Below are 20,627 nucleotides of genomic sequence, written 5' to 3' on the forward strand. Positions count from 1 at the left end.
CTGATGGTGTGTCACTAACCTTTTGGGAAACTTTGTGGGATGTAATTCTAAAGCCAGATAGAATTGGAAGTATGTTAATCTTGTCTCTATCGCTATAATAAATTTCAGATGCATTTCTTTTTCTTGATAGAACTAATTATTCTTTAATTTACATCAGATATCTCTTTTTAACTATTAGTCAATATATTTCTGAGTCTATTACTTCGTAATTAAGTCAGGGAAGAGGTGTTAGCAGCTGATCCTAATGGTCTTTCTACATACTGACAAACTTCGCTGATGAAAGCAAAATCTTAAGTAACATTAATACTTTAAGTGGTATAGATTTTATCTGTGATATTTAAACACATTAAGGGAATGGCTGAAGAAATAGTCGATGAGTTTCAATGTGAGCAAATGTTAAATGATGTATTCATGTGCTAAAAATAGTAGCACTGCCTGTACATTGCTGAGTAAAGAGTGGAATGCAGAGATAAAGAAGGGAGCTGAGTGGATTGGAAAAGTAGGTACATGAGGATGGAGTATGTTGCTCGGCTGCACTAAAAAAGGTTAATATGATAAGAAGAGAAGCTCTGCTTGGAGAATCTTTCTCTGAAGTTTTTGGATCCAGATTTGGCCTAATGAAGTGTGAGAAAGCATCTGCAGAAGGACTGGAAACTGAGCAGAGGTTAGTGAGGCAATGACTGATTTTTTAGAGTTTAAGCCTAATATGCAGATTATATCCAAGGAAAAAGTAACAAAAATAATTAAAGTCATGGGAACTGGAGAGACCTCAATATGCGGAAAGATTAAATATGCTACCACTATTTTGTTTGGAAAGTAAAAGGAAGTAGGACATCAGAATTAAAAATAACAATAGCTTGAAAGCAATGTAGTCTTTCCAAAATGTAAAGAATGAAAAATAATTAAAGGGGAACAGATAAAGAATAGTGAGCTTAATACGTTATTTATGCAAATAACAAAATCAATTCCCTATTTTAGAATGTTATTTTTAAAAGTTTCTTAGTAAAATCAGAAAGAAAAATAGACATATGTGAAAAATGTTTCTTGAGCCACAAGGACAAAACCAGAAAGAACAGGAAAAGACAGTCTTTTTTTCTCCTTGCAGGAAAAGTGACATTTAAAGGTAGTTTTGAGCATGAGATGATATTTTGGAAGACAACAGAGCATCAGGAGGTAAGGCCAACTTCACATAATAGCAGTTGACTTTCTCGTGACCTAAGAAATGCATGCTTTCATGCTATGGGTTATTCAACACAGATTAAAACTAATTTTTACTTTTATTTAGTTAGTCTAGATGGTATTTAGACAGCAAAAGCTTGCAGCCCTTGCTGAAAAAAGAGTGACAGTATGCAGGAGGAATCAAAATGCTATCTGTAAGCCCTCTACATTTTCCTGATAGCTTTCTGAAAGGAAAAAGTTCAATAATGAAAATAATTTCCCAAGACTAATGAAAAAAGACAAAATAAATTGATTTTCCATACCAGAAGTGCAAATCTAAAACCTAAACTTATATTAGGTATGTTCAATATCAAATACACAAAGTGCCTCAGACCAGCTGCATGTGCTTTAAGATTGTCTGTAGGAAGTTATTTCCAGTAGCTTTAATTCATATGGGAAGGTCACCTCCTCTGGGAATTATGCTATACAGTGTTAAGCAGAAACCCTATGCGTTTCTCTGCCCACTGCTGGAAGTAAAAAATCAGCTGTCTTGATGCCATTACTAAATTATCAGTATCCCACAACTTACTGTCTGCACACTTTTGCAGTTATGGCCTTGCATGTGCCTATTTTGTGTGCCAGAGCAGCAGAAGCTGTGTCTCTTACAGATGACAGCTGGAGGACTTACTCTTGCTTTGGCTGCTAGGTGCCACATTGTGACAACCTTTTTTACAGTTCCATTTACAGAGGGAAAATTAATTTAACTAATTCATGAACTTTGCAGAAGAACCACAAACAGCAACACACCATCCATGTGTGATCAAGTGACATCAATTCTCTCACTGCTTTGTGGCTAAGACAGAAAGTAGCAGAACTTCTGCGAGGAGGGGTTTAGTTTTCAAGGTGAGGAGAGCACAGTGTCCCATAACAAAACAGTTATTAGCATGTGCCAACTACTATGGGCATTGGTGCCCTGCTCATAAGAAAGTGAATAGCAAAAGTCAAAAAAGAATATGTCTCTTCTTTTTGCTTCTATGACTTTCTATGTCAGCAGCTATGTCAAATTATTGCTGGGTTTGTTTCAATCCTTCCCTCTCTAGATTTGATTTTTAGTGCTGTAAAAGAATAATCTTGAATCATTTTAGGCTCCTTTCCCATTGGAGTCAGTCTTATGCAATCACGGTGTCTCTGTGTGAATGCATATTTAGATCTGTATTTCTGTCTTTCTCCTTTGCAAAGTAGCTTCTGCAACAGCTGCCTGATTTCAGCCAAGCCTGGCAAATGAACAGTACTCTTTTGATAATTAAATTTCTGCAAATATCATATGCAGATAGAGGAGGAGAGCCTGATAATTCATAGGCTCCTTCAGGCATCACCTGCTCTGCAGTGGGGTCCTTCACAAGCTGGAGATGGATATCTGCTCCACCATGGACCTCTGTGGGCTGCAGGGGGACAGCTGCCTCACCATAGTCTTCATGATGACTGCAGTGGAGTATCTCCTCTGCTGTCTGGAGCACCTCCTCCTGCTCCTTCTTTCACTTTGTTTTCTGCAGAGCTGTTTCTCTCACATATTTTTCACTCCTCCCTCCAACTGTAGTTTCTGTTGCACAGCAACTTTTCCCCCTTCTTAAATCTGTTATCCCAGAGGCACTGCCACCATTGCTGACAGGCTTGGCTTCGACCAGCAGGAGCTCTCATCTTGGAGCTGGCTGGCATTGGCTTCATCAGACACAGGAGAAGTCTATGGCAGTCTACAGCCACACCTGTAGTTCCCTCTGCTACCAAAACCTTCCCAGGCAAACCCAATACAGGCTGGAAGGAGCCTCATGGCTCATTGAAATGCACATTGAAATCCAATGAGCCTCTTGGCTCATTGAAATCCAGAGGATGGTGTCATCTTAAGGAAGGACTTTGGATAGAAAGGTCAGTGACAGACAACTGCCAGGATACACTTGATCTGCACAGGAGCAGCAAATGAGACATTATACTGACTGCCAGTGCAGAACTGAGACCACTTGATGGTGAGACCCCCTCACTCCCACCACATCCTTGGGTATACACTGTATGTCTGCAGGGTGAGATGAATAGATAGGGCAGGGCTGGGCTGGGCTGCTGCTCTAGGCAATCATGCCATATAACAAAAAATCAGCTCTTATGTATGGAGCTAAATATTTACATGGGCAAAGATTACCCTGAGTGGCTGCACACTCTTTCTGTGATCATGGTTATTAAGACTTAATAGCAGATCTGTCTAAACTTCCTGAAATGGTAGACTGAAGAGAGAACACTTGAAGGCCTAACATGATAGTCCCCCTTTCTAGCACATGACTGTCACTAAAACAATAGTTAGGCAGCCTCAGTGAGTGACCTGACATGAATCTGCACTCCAAACAAGTGAGAGGTACCTGTCAGGTGATGGATGTGTCTGCATTTCAGCCATGGAATGGGTTCACTCCTGATTGTGATAGGGATGGCCACTGGCTTCTTGGGAGAAGAATGGCAGTGAGCAGGCTACAGGACATCCTAAACATCAGCAAGTTATATCAATACATTAACACTGGGATTCCTCCTGCAGCCTTCTGCTTTGCTTATAATGGCGGGCAAAAAAACCCCAGAAACATGCCCCTTATTGCAAGTCATAATACCCACTTTCATAGATGCTTTAGAGGCTTTTACCAGCTTCTTCTTCCCTATTTTAATGAGGAGAGAGAAGACCAGCCTATCTCCCCTTTTATCTACCTCCTTGAATGCAAAACATTGTTCCTCTTCCTATCATAAAGATTAAAATACATTGTTGTTGGCTAAGAGACCATTATTCCATAAATGACACCTTTGTTTTCCCTAGTTCTTGACATTCTGCTACCCTCAACAGAGCATTTTCGTTAAAATTAGCAAAGAGGAATAGTTATTTTTACCATCCTAAACAAATTCACCATTTCAAATATTGATAGAAATGAAGAGGACTTCTCTTTATTTTTTAACTCGGCAAATAGAAAACTGGTTCTGAAGTAGGTGACCACATTTTACAGAACTACTCACCATAAATGGTTCACCCCACCCCCTATCCCAAGAAAAAGGTAGCCATTGATAAATAATTTTCCCATAGCTACAAAACTGATTTGTACAAGTTAAATTGTTCAAGGCTAATCAGGCTAATCTGAGGGAGAGGAAGTTTACCCTCCATTTCCCAACAGATTCTCTTTAATTTTGCAGTCACATTGACAGGTGGCCTCATCACTCAGGCATTACAGACCACCTTGAAGATATCAGCACCGTTGGCCTTTGAAGTCAGAATAATCAACAAGCCATTTGATACTCTATCAGATGAAATGGCCCTGTCAGGAAAGGCTGGCTCTCAGGTGTACTGATTGTCTATGTAGAGGAGATAACTTGATACAGTTTACTACGGTACAGATTCATAGACGTTGTGGGATGCTATAACAGATGTCTTTTTAGATGTACTTCTTCATAATGTCTCTTAAAAAATATTCCCAAGCCACTTTTAGCAGAAATTGTAATACTCCAATTTCCTGTCTACAATATTCCCACAAAACTGTGTAGATGGGCAAATGCATTAGCTATGGTTAGGATCACAGATGCACAGATTCATGTGACATATCCATGTATAAATTCTGTCAAAGCCTTAATTCAAATATTGTATAGTAGACATTATTAGGAAAGTCTCTATTGCTTTACAATACTTAACATTCTGGAAGCTTTCAAAATCTAGCACAATATTATTTTCAGAAAAGGACAATTTTTTTATTTTCTTTAGGACTATCCAGGATAATAGAATTTTTTCCTCATGTTACTTTGATATGTCGTTTTCTTTGATTCTAATAATAGTGTATATCTTAAACAAGATGAGTGATTTAAAAGAAACCAAATTTTAAAACTATTACCTTAAATTCCACTTTCACATGTTCATATAAATTTACTTTCTAGAATTAAATATTGACTGCAAAGATTCAAGCACTTTGCAAATCTGTAGGACAGTGAGATTGAAAAGTACAAAGTTTGGGATTTTTTTTTCAGTTCTAAAAAAATTTCAGCTGTTGAGATATAACAATTAAATTCTTTCTTAATGAACTAATATTTTGCAATGGTCCAAAATCGTGGGAATAGTTCTTAAAAAAGTTAAAGATCATTTGTTTGTGTTTAGGGTAAATTACAGTTGAAAGCAAGAAAAAAAAATTATGCCGAAAAGCATGTTAAACCTCTTATTTTTTAACGGAGCCTTTGACTAATCCATATGATTTACTTGCGCAGAAGTGAATAAAGATATTTGTTTCAACATTAACAGTAAGTCTAGTTTATGTCAGGGGTTGAGAAAGTTATGCTATGGCTTTGTCTATTTACATGACAGGCAGGAAACTCATTTCCATGAAAGACCCTGGCTTGTTCTAGTAGTAATTATTCATCAAAAACAATCACAGAATGTTCGGTCAGTAGTAAATGGTCTATATGATATCATTAGAGCAGCCCAAGGACTTAGAGCTACCCCTTTCTTAGTGTGCAGGTGTGTTAGGTCTCGCAGCCTGCACGCAGGAGCACACTGCACTCCCTGGCACAGGACAGCTGCTCTGATTTATCAGACCTTTGGAAACAGTATTGCTCCTGTCATTGACACATAATCCCTTAAACTTGCTTGACAGCTAAAGCCTGAAGCAACACCACTGGACAAATCTTTGAGTATCAACTTTGGTGCTGAGAAGGAATACAGAAAGAAAAGGAAAGGAGTAAAACTGAAAGGAGAAAAAAAGTGGACTTTAAATATAGTTCACTTTTCTCATGGGAAGATTAATAACCATTTTCATTGAGCTGCTTTAATGATTGTTAAGCAGCTCACTTCTGTTAGTAATTATTCTTCATCATCTCATCTCTTGTAATAGCCAGCTTTATGTACAAAATGATGTATTGGAGATTTTTTGTGCAGGGTGAAAATAAATAAAGGGAACATACAGAGACAAACGTTCTGCAAAGATGGAATATCTGTAGCAACTCTACAGATTGACTGCAACAGCTTTGTCACAGAGGCCTTGAGTGACATAGTTGCTGAATGCCTTGAAGATTCATCAGAGGTGAATTTGGTGCACTATGCACAATTGCAACATTTCTGACAGACAAGACACAAGCCCCTGTGCTTATGTCCTACTGTCTAAATGATGTGCATGACAGATAAATAGGAATAAAAATGAAGAATCTGTTCTGATTTTATTTTAGACAAACATTAAATGATGGTTCAAATTAAAATTTTTTTGGTAAAAAAACAGAGAGAATGTGCACAGAAAATATAATGAAGAATGTTGTCTTTCAGTCCTAGAGGAGTCTGGAACTCACAGATTGTAGAGGAAACACAGGCAAAGGTGAGAAGAAGGGCCATTTTCTGTCTATACAAAAAAGTGGCTTTTGTCCTATGGTTGGGAGCAGGTTGTGAAGCTGTAGGCCAGGGGCCCAGAAAAGGAGGTAATCACAGGTCCTATCTCCCAGCACCTAGAAGCAATCCAGGAGATTTCTGGAGATGATCAGAGACAATATTTTAATACAGGTGCTGGACTAGGGAGGGTGTTTTTGTGGACCTGCTACTCATGATTAAGTAGAACTAGATGGAGATGCAGCATTGACAAGGAGATGGTAGAGTTTAAGATCCAGAGAGAACTAAGCAAGCCAATCAGCTGAAAATAGCCCTGGACCTCAGAATTTGGATTGTTCAGGGAACTAGTAGGGAGATTCCTGTAGAAGACAAAGGAGTCATGGAAAGCTAGTCAGTCTTAAAGGACATCATCCTCAAAGGACAGGAATCATCCACCCAGACCTGAGTATGCATGAATATGTGCATGCAGGCCAGGAGGAGGGTTGGCTGAGAAACCAGAGTTCAGCTGCTAAAAGGAAATGTTCAAGAGATGGAGGCAGGAAGAAGCAACTGAGGAGGCAAACAGAAAGCAGAGATAGAATTAAGAAGGTATTGTCTGGGGGTAAAAGTGGTGTGAGATGTGAAGCAGGAACAAGAAGAGTTTCTACAGATATGTTGGTACTACAATCAAGATTCAAGAAAACATGACTCCACATCTTATTGAAACAGGCCGTCTTGTGCCAAAGGACATGGAAAAGGCTCAGGTACCAATACCTTCTTTCCTTTAGTCTGCATTGCTCACAAACCTTCCTGATCTCCATTCATCACAGAAGAGTTTAAGGGAGGCAGATATTACCAAAAGCAGAGGAAGACAAAGTTAGGGCTACTTAAGTAAGTTGGATGTGCAAGTCCATCAAGGCACACCAGGAGGTATTCAAGAATGTCAACTGGCTTAAGTCACTGAGAGACATTTGATAAGCTTGTAGCAATTCCAGCGTGCTTCTGCGTACTGGAAAGAGCCAAATGCTCTTATTAAAAAAAAACTGAACAGTGAGGAGGATGCTTTTCATCCTAAACTCAGCACCTGACAAAATGATAGAGTACATCCTTCTGGAAGCCATTTCTAGGTATATGAAATGCAAGATGAGTGGGAATAGCCAGCAAGGATTAACCAAAAAAATTACACCTGACCAACTAGACTATTTTCTGCTATGAAATGTCTGGCTTTGTAATAGGGAGAAAGCAGTAAATGTCACCTGGACTTCAGTAAAACCTTCAATGCTGTCTCTGACAGCAGCCTTGTAGCTGAATTGAGGAGAGATGGATTGTATAGGTTAACTATAATGTGGCTGAAAAACTGGCAAGACACTTGGGCAAAGAGAGACATGGTCAATGCTAACAAACTCAGTTGGGGCTGGTTGTGAATGCCATCCTTCAGGGACTGATATAGCACCTTCATATTCTGTTTATCCTCATGCTCTCTGATACCTTCATCAATGACCAGGACAGTCATATAGGTGAACCTCAAGAAATTCAGCAACGGGAAATGCCAAATGCTGTATCTGGTAAGGAATAACCCCATGCACCAGCACAGGTTGGGTATAACTAGATTAAAAGCAGATTTGCAGAAGCACATAGGGGATCCTGGTGGGTGTTGGTTTGAACATGAGTCAGTAGTGCAATCTCAACTCTATGGTTGCATGTCCAGGTTCACTCATGTTAGGACTCAAATTTACAACTTCATTGCAGACATAGAAAGTGTGGCTGAGGATTTTTCAAAATTATATAGTTAATTAAACATTATATACATAAGTAACCTCTTCCATCCCAGAGGGTGAAAGTATCCCACACTACATGCAGTGCTGTTCTGGGGAGACCTCACTGTGGCCTTCCAGAACTTGAAGGGGGCTTATAAAAAAAGAGAGAGAGAGACTTTTGACATAGAGAACAAGGGACAATGATTTTAAACTGAAAGAAGATGGATTTAGATTACATGTTAAGATGAAATTCTTTACTCAGAGAGTAGTGAGGCACTGGAACAGGTTTCTCAGAGAAGCTGTGGATGTCCCATCCTGGAAAGTGTTCAAGGACCGATTGGATGGGGCTTGAGCAACCTAATCTAGGATGTGACATCCCTGCCCATGGAAGGAGGGTTGGAATGAGATGATTTTTAAGATCCCTTCCAACCCAAACCACTATATGATTCTATGTATTTATATTAATCCTCTCCCTGAGCTCTTTCCAAGCTGACCAGTTGCTGCAAATCTGCTTAGTCAAACCTGAAAATATGTACTCACAAATCTCACAGAAGCCACCCTCCAGTGGCATATCTGAAGCAACCGAGCGGGGAACTGAGCTGGGGTCATTCTCAAGGAAGCTGTATTCCTATTACACCTGAACTTTCTAAATACTAGCATACATGTTCATCATCATTCATTTTGACCTCTGCAAGGTTTCAGTGTACAAATTTGTAATATTACATAAAATTTCTAAACTTTATATATTCTGGGGATTTTTTAGGCTAACTTTCAGTCTCCATCAGCACAATTCTGAATTCTGCTTGAGTTCAGAATATGTAATTGACTGTAAATTTCATTCAAATGCCAGCTGTCATCTCTAATAACTTATCAAGCATAACAAGCAAACAGAGAACTTTTAATAGCAAGCGAAACATTGTCGAACTGAATTTATTTCCAGATGTGGAGAGGGAGGTTTTCACTTCTTCCTCCAACAGGACTGGTGTTCTAATGCCTTTCAGCATGATTTTTAAGGCATTCATTTGTTATGTAACATCCATCAATTATAAAATATATTTATGAGGTCTTGCTAGCAGTCGTTAACAGCAGTACTGTGGGATCACATTTACAAGGCCTAATGAAATGGGAGAGCAAGAGTAATTGGATTGAAATTGGTAAATGAAAACTCATTCCAGGGGAAAAAAGGTGTAAAATTGATGAGGTCTGACGTGTCATCAAATAGTGAGCATTAAATTAAGATTCAGTGAAGACATATAGAGTGCTTATTGTAAGTGTTTAATTGCAAGAATAACAAATGCCTCACAGAAATGCACAGTTAAGAATTAACCTTTTTCTACTGCTAAACGGAGTCATGTAGATAAATAATTTCCTATCCTCAGACTGACTGTTTGTCCCATATTTTTATGTGTTTTTTTTATTTGTATATAAAATCAAAAGTAAAATTATTATTATTTAAAAAAATAATTTATTTGGTGAATTTAAATCAGATGATTGGAAGTACTTTATCTGTTTTCCTGGAAAAAGAAAACCGAAATGCATTCCAGCTGATTCTCAGAGAAAAAGTTAGGCATTAGAAAAATTAGAATTCTGAAAAGTTTGAGCTTTTTTTCCTTTTAAGAAAAAGCATTTGCTAGTAATTAAAAATTACTAACCAATGAGCTGAATTCAAAGGTCTCCAGTTAGTGCCAGCTACCTTTGGCCAGAATGAAAAATGGTTTCAGTGACATATATTGCACCAAAGTTTAGGGTGTCTTTGAAAGGGTCTGCATGGATTCAACAATGATTTTTTTTTTTTGAGTAATAATCCAGTAGCGTCAGCAGGTTCTTTTCCTACTCTAATCTAGAAAACTCAAGAATCTATTACACTAGAAATAAAGTTCTTCAATCATTTGACTGAATGTATAAAATCAAATAACAGTAAATTGTTGAATTTTGATGAATCCATAGTGTCACACAAGGCTAAGATGCCTTGTTTTCAGGACTGCTGGGCCTATAACCTGTTTTCTCAAATGGCCACTCACCTCTCATATAGCTTGCTTATGTGAGCTCCTTGTTTGCAGTACAGATCAGTAAAAAAAAATAACAAGAAACTACTGTTGGGTGCATGCTAAGTAAAGATGTAAGAAATAATCCATAAATGCCTGATCAGCAACCTCAGTACTTTCTCTGTCCCAAGCCCTGAAATCATTGCTGTAAAACTGTGACAAAACAAAGTCCAAATAGCTGAAGTAAGAAGTTCAGTTTGCTTTATGATAGCAGCTCTGAATGATGCAGAAGACTAGTAGCTATAACTGGTGCAAACTGCTGAACTGGTGGTTTATCTAGCAAACTGAGTGTAGCATTACTCCATCTTTTCACAGAAAAAGGCAACAGACAAAAAATTTTGTGGCTAGTATATTTCAGCTGCTGAACAGCATAATAAATAGCAGAAATAAATTAGTTTTGCTGCCTGGAAAGGGTCTCTATGAAAGATGTCTAGCCTCTTAGGAGATATTACTTTAGAACAGGAAGAAACCTGTGTGATGACCACAGAATAAAATGAAGAAGATTCCTCCTACCACCTGCAGTGCATTGGAGGACTGTGTCTTCTGCAGCATCTTGACAGACACCTCAGGTTTACTGCATAAGTCATCATGCAAGGTTTCCCAAAGGTGCAAAGGACTGACTCCAGACCTCCATGGACACTTATGCCTTCTAGTGCATAGTAGGTCAACTACACGCATTTTCCACAGAATATTATTCATAGTCCTAGAAAGGACTGCTATAATCATGTCACTCACAAGAAATTACTAGTCTGAACTGTCCAACAAAAGTCAGAATATTTTTGCTACTTACTTCCACGTTGAAGATAATTATTTTTCCCTACAACAGAACAGAGCTCAATAGCTTGGTGGTTGAAGTAGAGCGCTTATTTTAGAAAGACAGCCAATCTTGATTTAAAGATGCCAGGTGACAAATTTACAGCATTCCTTGGAAATCTGTTCTGATGGTCAGTTGCTCTCATTTGAAAAGTTGTATCTTATTTCCAAATCTGTTTAAGTACAGCTTGAAGCTGATTGAGTCCTGTTGTAATTTGCCTTCTATAATGACATTTCCACAGCACAAAAATTGTTCTCCCTGTGGAGACCAAAATCCCTAGGGATTTTCACTCCTATCATGCTGATGTTACTGTGAAAGAGAGAAAAAAGAATGTAGAAAGGCAGACATTTTGAGATGGGACATATTTTCTCAATTCTGTAACACCAACTACTTTATTCCTGAAATACCAGTTTGTGTGTGTGTGCTAACAATACGATGTTTGACCACTCTGGTTGTGAAAGTCGGCTTAAAACACACTCAGAAGTATGAGAGCACATTGCCAGGGATAAGAAGTCACTTACTTTGCTCAAACTCTGAAAATCTAACCCAGATGCTGCTACTGCTATAAGAGCAAACAGCCATGATCATGCAGCAGCTGTTTCTAGGAGGTAGGCAGGCTTCCTCTGGTACCAGTAGTCACCAGTGCTCATCAACATCTCCAACTGCTGTAAGCAGCAAGGCTGATTTTTCACCTGATTGTCTGTCCTATCTGTACAATTTCTTTTGCCATAGGCCCTATCCTACCCATTAGGGAAAAAATCAGTTTTGTTTCTGCTGCTGAGAAGGCTTAATATATGACATTTTACAATAGAAATCTAACTACCAGCACTAAAGGATGACAGAAAACAAAATTCTGTCCCTAATTTACCAGCCAATACAGTAAGTACATTAATTATATTACTACTATGTTAGAAATACTGCCAAGGTTGATTGTCCTTCTCACAAGCTTGGTAGGTGATTACATAAATACCTGAGAATATTTTAATCTGAAAAGTTCTTTTCAAGCAGCCTGGTTTTTCTTACATTGTTTTTTCACATCTAAATTTGTCAGCAAGATAGAAAAAGCACAGACAATGCCAATTTGTCTTTTTGTTTAGATCCTATTTAAGCAATTTTTCCGTGTTTATTCCTCTTCTGTTTTCAGATTAACACAGCTGTTTCACTCAGGCAAATCATTACTCACCAATCACAACAAAGAGCTAGTAGTGAGGGACAAAATACCAGCAAGTTTACAAGTTGTTGGATTCCAAATTGAATGAAAGGAACCACCTTGGGCGCTATCTCATGCTACAAGTTGACATGTCATTCTGCAGCCTCTAGCCTTACCTTTTCCTAACATCAGCTGAAAAACAAAGACACTATGCTGTTAGAGCAGCTGCTGTACCTCTAGGCAGGTAACAGTATCATCTTCATGAATGATATGTATGTCACATTTGTGGCATGTCAGGAAGCCCTTAAAATCTGCAGATCAAAACAATGCAATATTTTCATACTGACCTTGAGGTGATGATCAAATATGGTGACTTGCAAACTGCACTCAGATGTAGGCCAGCTGTGCAACAATGGATCTGTCAGAAATTTTTGCTATGTCAAATATCTATTTATAGCCTAAGTAATATATTCATCCTATTTTCAACATGGAAAACAGAAAGGGTATTGCCGTCTTTGAGAGTGAGTCTGTTTCTATAAATGTACTCATTTGTATTATTTTAACATGATTGCTTCTTCATGGAGCTTCTCACAGCTCCCTCCAATTTAACACAAAATGGTAAATACTTCTACCTCATTTATTTGAAATAACAGTCAGCAGATAGCTATGTTCTGTACTACTGAAACATTCTATTGCTATCTTCAAGCAGCAATGGAGATTGACCATTTAATAACTTTCATTGTTTTATATATTTTTTTCAGTTCTTAAGCTGAGGTAATTCTCTACTTTTCTTATCTTGATATATTTTATTGATTGTGAGATATATTTTATAGAAATGGAAACCAAAAACGTGGCAATGAATAGGTCAGCACTAGCATTTGTGCAATATGTGCATTTCTGGAAAATAAGTATAACATGCCCAAGTTAAAAAATGCTGGAAGGATTAGCATTTGTATGATTTGACAGCCTTTAACAGGCTACACCACTCCCTCATCTGGAGCAGCAATGTAACCAAACAGAAGGGTTAGTGATGTACAGCTGTTTCACCACCTAATGAAACATGTAACTAAGCAGTCTAAAATGGGCTTGGCAGATTGGTCTTTTAGGAATGAGAACCACAAACCCCAATACTCAGAACAGTAAGCTCCTTAAGCAGATAATATTAAGGAAGAAAGATTGCATTGTAAATGTGTTGCTTTCTTGAAGACATAGACTTTTTCTGGTTATAGGAAAGGTTGGGTTTTGTAATCCTTAGTCTTCTTCTGGAGCTGGAGCCCTGAAGAGTCACTGAATCAGACAGTATTTCACATTGGAAGGGAACTCAGGAGGTCACTTACTCTAACCTGCTGCTCATGATAAAGTTGGTGCTTGAGGCAACCTGCTTATTACACTCTGCCTAAAATCTTTGCATCTTCACCTCCCATCACCTGGGTTAAATTTCATAAATTGGGGAATTATGTGTTCTTTCAGTCCTTTGTGTATCCCAGTGCAAGTCTGTATTTAACTATTTTTCCATTCACTAAGCAATTTGTGGAGGCTTAAAACTTCTCATTAGTGAAAGGGAAAATTCAGATCTGTTCCAGCATGGTCTAGGATGGCAAAGAGGAAGAGTTCATAGTAGTTGTTTGAGGGGCTTTAGAGAGGAATGGAAGATGAACTGTGACTCTTAGGTGTTGTTAACAATATAGGAATACAGAAGATTGAAACTAATTTTCAGGAGGACTTAGTGTATCTCTCAAACTTTTCCTAGTCCATGTGGTCGTGATTTACATTTTTTTTCTCTTCTTATGTTCATATTCAATCTGTGCCACTGAAATAGTCTTCAGATCTTGTCCATGGATAGGCAGCCAACTAATTAGTGTGTAGAAAGAACCTTAATGGAAATCTAGTCAATTAACACGGTCAAAGATGCGACAGCCTAAGCATATCCTGATTATTCAAGCAGTTATGGAAATTTACTGCTGAAGATATAGACATGTATCATCTGGCTCCAGAATTACTTAAGGGCTGGATGACTATTCCTGGTGTTAAAAATCTAGGCACAGAACCAAGTCCTGCCAACCTGTTATCATAACTGATCTGATTTTTAGCAAGTGAGCAGGGCTTGTTGTTACACTTCTAAGCAATTTCAGGTATTCCATGCTCTTCTCTTTTCATCTTTTTTTTTTTTTCCCAATAGGCTGCCTCAGTGTTCTTATACATTCTGAGAAATATCAGCTAAAAAGGAAGTCTAAGCAGTGCATACCACAGTGTTGGTTTCCATAGGAATAGTAAATATATGGAAGGAAATAAAAAGGAACAGAAAGCAGAAGACCTGTTCACAGGCCAAGTGGATAATCTTCATCATTCAGGACCTGAATACTGGAGTTACGATAGAGTCTGTGTAAAATATACATTTTTCTTCTTTTTGTAAAGGATTTATACTGTGAAGCCTCCATTATAAAAGCCCCAATCTGAAAGAGATCTTGAACTACATTATTTTAATGAGTAATTTCTTATATTAACTCCAGAGCACTGGCATCCTGTGGGGTCTTAAAGCACAAGGTATCAGTTGAGACTTTTCAAAGTAAACTAGTCATTTTCTTGTGATGACAAAAGAAATCTGGGGGTAAATCAGTTATAGATAGTTTTATAAAATTAAGGGCCAGTATATTAAAAGCTCAGATTTTTAAAAATAGCAACTTCAAGAGCAGTTAATAAGAGTTAATTAGATGTCAAAACTTGAAATATAATATAAAGATTTCAAGAGGCAACTACTTGCATAAACCAAAGAAGAATATGCAGGATAGGAATTTAACACCTATGGTAAAACTCAGTTAGGAAATAGCTATGTAATGCCCTGACCCTTCTAGAAAAAGTCAGCTCTACCTACAGGACAATGTGACTTTAGAACTTACAAATTCAAGATTTTTTTTTTCTCTTCTTCAGAAGGAGAAATCTTAAAATAAGTAATTTTTACACTATTGCCTTCATGATCGGAAAAAGAATGAAAACCACCCCCTCACACAGTAGCCTTTTTGTAAAGATTGGATGAAAGCCGGGCCTTGGCAGTTTGGGATGGGAAAAAAAATTAATTGTGTACTGAGACATGAGACAGTAATAACTCACACAGACTTCACTGCTTCATGCCAGACAAAATAAAAAGGAAGCCAAGTAAGGGAGAGCTGCTGATGAAACTAGTGCCATCCATTTTTTTCCCCACTAATTAGAAAGACCAGAATGAGGCAAATAAAAACCTTAGATATAAGGTTATTCCTTCCACTCTCCCTATGGCTGACAGAGCTAATCTGAAGAAGTACAATTAATGTTCTTAGGAAATATTATTTTGGTTGGATGAGCACATAGACCTGGGCTGGGTAATCAAAGTGAGGTTCTTTGTTTGGGGAAAAAAAAAATCAAAAGTGTGGTTTGTGCGTAATCTGCAGAGAGCTACTGTCCTGTCAGAGCCAGGTAATATGGCATATTGAAGAGGAGAAAGACAATTGGGGATAGATACAGATAACATATATTAACAAACTTTTCCTATTCAAGAATCTCTTTTCAACACATGCAGATACACACACACGCATAGTATCCTCTTGATGATATTTCAGATTTGTTATTTTTTTAACCTAAAATAGATGTTTCAGATCTGTTATTAGTACAAGAAAAATAGTAAGAAAAACAAGCTTGTAGAATCCAGCTTATGTCCACGTGTTTTTAAAAACTGTACTATTAATATACATATGATCCCACTGTCTTTAGCATAGCTTTAGCTGATGAGACCCTGAAAGTGAAATCTGCCAGGAATTTGCAGTAAAATAAAACTAACTAGGCTAAACATATTGTTCTTGCTGGCAAAATGCAGCAAAAATCTATAAAATTTATCTGTTTCATTTTGAATGCAGCTGAATGAATATCTCAGAGTTTAAACTTCCACTCAAATTCTTGCTATTCTGTTCAAATAATGACATATTTCTAAATCCATATCTATAAATCTCCATAACATTTTATAAGATCAAGTCACAGCTTTAAATTTACTGAATAGAGGCACACTTTGTACCCAAATTTCGTTTCTTCTCTTTGTAAAATATATGCATGTAGACATATTTCAAATGTGCATGGATACACACACACAGAGAAATCCATCTAGTGTTATTCAAGAACAGATGTAAATATGTTATAGTTGTATTTTTATATTACTTGTACTACCCTCAATGAGACAGAATTCTTTCATCTGCAGTCAAGATCCATGAAGAGGCATAAAAGATTCCTAAAATGACTAGTACCAGTACTGTGTATGTCTGTACTGAATTAAAAAAGCAAAACATTAGAAACTTGTTTTGAAAAATAATCCTATAAGACATGCAATATATTTCCAAAGGGATGGCAGTACAGATATATTTATTTTTGAGATGTTCCTAATATTTCCTTGAGTACTTACCTTACGAATGTAATCAAATTACTACTTACAAGGAAATATCGTATCTTTGGTTCTTTCCTGAAATACTTCTTGAAGTATATTTTGAAGGTAAATGTAGTGGAGTTTAAGCTGTGGTCTCAGTTAAGAATTATAAACTGGCATTCATATGTCTCACTTAGAACCATTACACAGATCCAACATTTTTAGTGTTTCTTCAATGATGACTTTTTAGCAACCTAAGTTCCTTCCAACTTGCGCTGAAAAGCATGCAGTGAGCTGCTGAAAAATAACGAGGTTCTAGGAAGCACTTTACTACCTACTTAAGGGGCTGCAGAGAGTTAGATAATCTAAAGTTAATCAGGTGGAAAAAAGTTTCTAAATTTCTAAAATACAAATTTACATGATAGAGAAGGAAATATTGGAATGTTGTTTTTAAATATCTTAAGGGAAAAATGAGCATCCAACGCAATTCTGACCAAAAAATTCTGATACTCAGTATATAAAGAAAATCTCAATACTTGTGACTACTAAGGTACATACAAGGAGATCATAAAATAATACATTTCTAACCAGGCTAGGTCTCCATTTCTCATTTTTGTAGGTACCTGAATCCATACATTTGTGTACCTGTAACTTAGAGACATCAGCTATCTATTCATGAGCTCAGAGCTCTCCCTCAGTAGTTCCATGAATGGGCTGAGGCTACAGAGTGACAGTTTTGCAGAATTGGCATTTGGCTTTCCATAAATAACTTTTGCTTGTGTCACAGTTTCAACTGGAGATTCTTTGATCACATCAGATCGGAATATAGCCCTGACAGACACAACGTATAAATCAGTATTTCACAAAATGGCCTGCATTTCCTGAAGAAAATACAAATATTACTGTTGGCAACTGGTGTAAACTCCACTGAACATGCCTTCAGGCATGCCCTACAGAAACCTTCAGAATATTTATTTAAATGTTGCTATTTCCCTGTCAATTAACTTTTTCATTTGTATGTTTTAGCGAAGCCTGTAAAATCTTACCGCAGCCATCTGAAGCCTTTGAATGAATGTTTAAATGTCCTTTTAGCAGTATTCACTGAGGTCTCATTTCACTACATCTGAAAACCTGACAGGATATACAAAAATGAGGTTCCATGTTGTTTATTACTTTCGCTTTTAAATAAGCCAGTTAAAAAAAGTCTTACACCAGAACCCCACCTTTTAGGTACCCTGCCAGTGTTTGCTCTTTCCAGTTTCTATAAGGTGAAAAGATTTTCTTAAAGCTTTCTGCAGCTGCAGCATTTCTAAGCAAGCATAAGAGCAAACAAAGGTGCAAACAGAGAAATTTTATGAGCACCACAGTCCCTGGCTGTGTAATTAACTGGAAATACTTCTGAACTTCAGGGACACCTGTTGCGTTCTCCTCAGGTATTGCTGTTTCCACTAGTTTTCAAAATAGAAAGAGATGGTCAGCGGTCTCTGTGTCAAGTGGCACAAAGTTTCTTAATGCCAGGACTAGATTTTGTGCTTGTCTTGCAGCACTGTGTGCACTATAGAGATGACACAGCAGGAAAGCTGCCATGGCAGAGAATGACCAGGCTTTCCTATGGCATGGGAGGAAGCAACATGGTAGAGACAGGTCCTGAGTGTCCAGATGTGTGATGGGGGAAGAAGTCCCACACTGTGAGAGTACCAGCTGAGGCTGAATGAGAAGATAGCAAAGGAGGAAGAGATAAAAGATCAGTCCTACTGAAGGGTGAGGGCCCAGAAGGCATGTAGCTGTGTTAGTACTGTTTGCCTTTTTTTTTTTTTTGACACTTCCTTTTGTAAGTAATGCTGCCAAAGGAAACATTTGTGAGGGAAAAAGATAAAAGAGGTGTAAAGGCAGTAGTGATTGATGCCCAAGTTAGCACCATCATTCCTCCAAGTAGTCTGGTAAGCTTTTCAATAACCAACCAACACAGTTTAACATTTGGTGCCAACCTTTCAACCAGCATAGCATTCTTAATACTACAGTGGGACCTCACTAATACTGAGAGAAGATTTGGACACAGGGATCCCCAACTTAAATTAATAGAAGGGAGAGTTTCACTTCCTGATTTCAGGAAACTTCCCGCTATTTCTATCTTGGAAAGAACAAATTTAGCTGTTTTACAGTGTATAACATATTCAGTTCAGCAGCATATGCTCAGGGTAGACACAATTTTTAACAACACTGTCCAGACTTCAAATGGCTTTATTGGAGCATTCATAACAATGCAGAGACAAAGGATCTTACCTTTATCTACCAGGCACTCCTTATCTACACACTGCTTTAGACCATTGTAGCTGTGACAGCACAATTAGCAGAATATTTTAATTCAGAGAATACAATTTAATCTTCCCATGCCAAATCATCTTTGCTCAAAACTTCTCAGGAAATTTAGCTTGATACAGGCATTTGCTATTTCAGGTCTAACAAAGACTTGGCAAACAGAAGAAAACCATGGTTTTCTAAACATTTGAAAAAGACAGAGTATCACAATCCTTTGAAACAAAAAAAATACACAAAATTTGGAAAGGTGGAAAAATTTATGCAGCAACACTATTTTTAAAGGACATGTCCAAATAAGCAACCATAACTTCAAACATACCAAGACTTACACCATATCCTGAGATATTATTTCTGTTATGAACAATATTTGACATCTAGTGAAAGGACAGAAATTCCATTTCACATGAAAATAGAGCACAAATGTAAGAAGGAACTATTATTAACCAGGCCTCCAGAGCAATATGAAGAACAGTTTGGAACAATAATCTAATTAATCTACACAGATATCACCTTCTGCAGAGCATATCTACCAAAAAAGTCGCTAGGGCACTCCTGTATAGGAAACACTCATGAGTTTAGTAATGATCCCAGGTGATTAATAAGCTAAGGAGATATTGCAGCTCCTTGATATTTCAGCTAACACATTTCCACACAGCTACAGGTGTGTCTGTGTTGGAAGAGGACAGGAGCAGCTTTGTGTATATCACAGCACATGGCACAGACCATTCCTTACTGTATTCAGCTGTGTTGAAATGGGTATCTGTCATGGAGATTCAGAGACATACAAGAAACACTTCTTACATTATGTTCTCTTGTCTTTTATATAAGCACTCAGCTGGTAGGATTAATTCTATATGTTTACAATTAGTAGAAACTCAGAACCAGGTATTTCTGTCAGAATATGTCTAGCAAAACTGAAATATATCATTAAAGGATGATCATTTTGCCAAATTTCTGTCATTTTTTCAGGATTCTGGAATTCTGTGGGAAAGGAAAAGTCCAAGATTTCTACGAGATGGAACATTTTGTGCAGCTTTTTTCAGTTGATTTTAAAATGTTCTGTTATAAAACAAAATGAAAAAAAACCTCAACATGGTAAATAGAATGTTTCTATTTTCCATAATTCCATAATTCTCAAGTAACAGTCTGAATCTTCCTTCTTGACAATGTACTACATTCAGTCAGAATTAAACAGAATTTGAAATCCTTTGAAAAAAATCAAATACTTTTGTACACATAAATTCAATTGATCTATCTATATAATATATATGTAACTATACATAATTTAGCAAATTGAAATTTAGGGTCTCCATCTTTGGGTATTATGAGAAGAAAGGTGCTTTTTTTCTATCTCCCAGCTAGGAACAGACAGGTTGGCCTTTAAGCCTGCGTGTTAGGTACTCTGCTGTGAATCAATTCCCCATGGGTTGGTTCCCCGGGTAGGAACAAAAGATCCCTTGTGCCCATTCAGTCCTAAACAGTAGCCACTGAGAGTGTCTCCTGGAAGTGCATATAACTCATGGAGTGGGAAAGCTGCCTTTGCCACCCTTGTAGAGACGAGAACGCTGCAAGGAGGGAATAGAAGACACAAGAGCACCCATATCACCATCAGGACTTGTGTGAGAGGCACAGAGATGCTGCAGCCAC

At 37.6% G+C, this 20,627-nt stretch overlaps 1 long non-coding RNA gene across 1 annotated transcript; it reads left to right on the forward strand.

Moving 5' to 3' along the window:
* The first annotated feature begins 526 nt into the window (after positions 1 to 526).
* LOC127461563 (uncharacterized) lies at positions 527 to 20,094 on the forward strand. Its single transcript, XR_007900143.1, has 3 exons — positions 527 to 664; positions 1,106 to 1,173; positions 19,950 to 20,094. It is a non-coding gene; the product is annotated as an uncharacterized LOC127461563 (long non-coding RNA).
* The last annotated feature ends 533 nt before the right edge of the window (positions 20,095 to 20,627 follow it).

The sequence above is a fragment of the Manacus candei genome, unplaced genomic scaffold (genome assembly GCF_025592945.1).
Source record: "Manacus candei isolate 608988 ecotype Guabito, Panama unplaced genomic scaffold, ASM2559294v1 h1tg000008l, whole genome shotgun sequence".
Classification (NCBI taxonomy): domain Eukaryota; kingdom Metazoa; phylum Chordata; class Aves; order Passeriformes; family Pipridae; genus Manacus; species Manacus candei.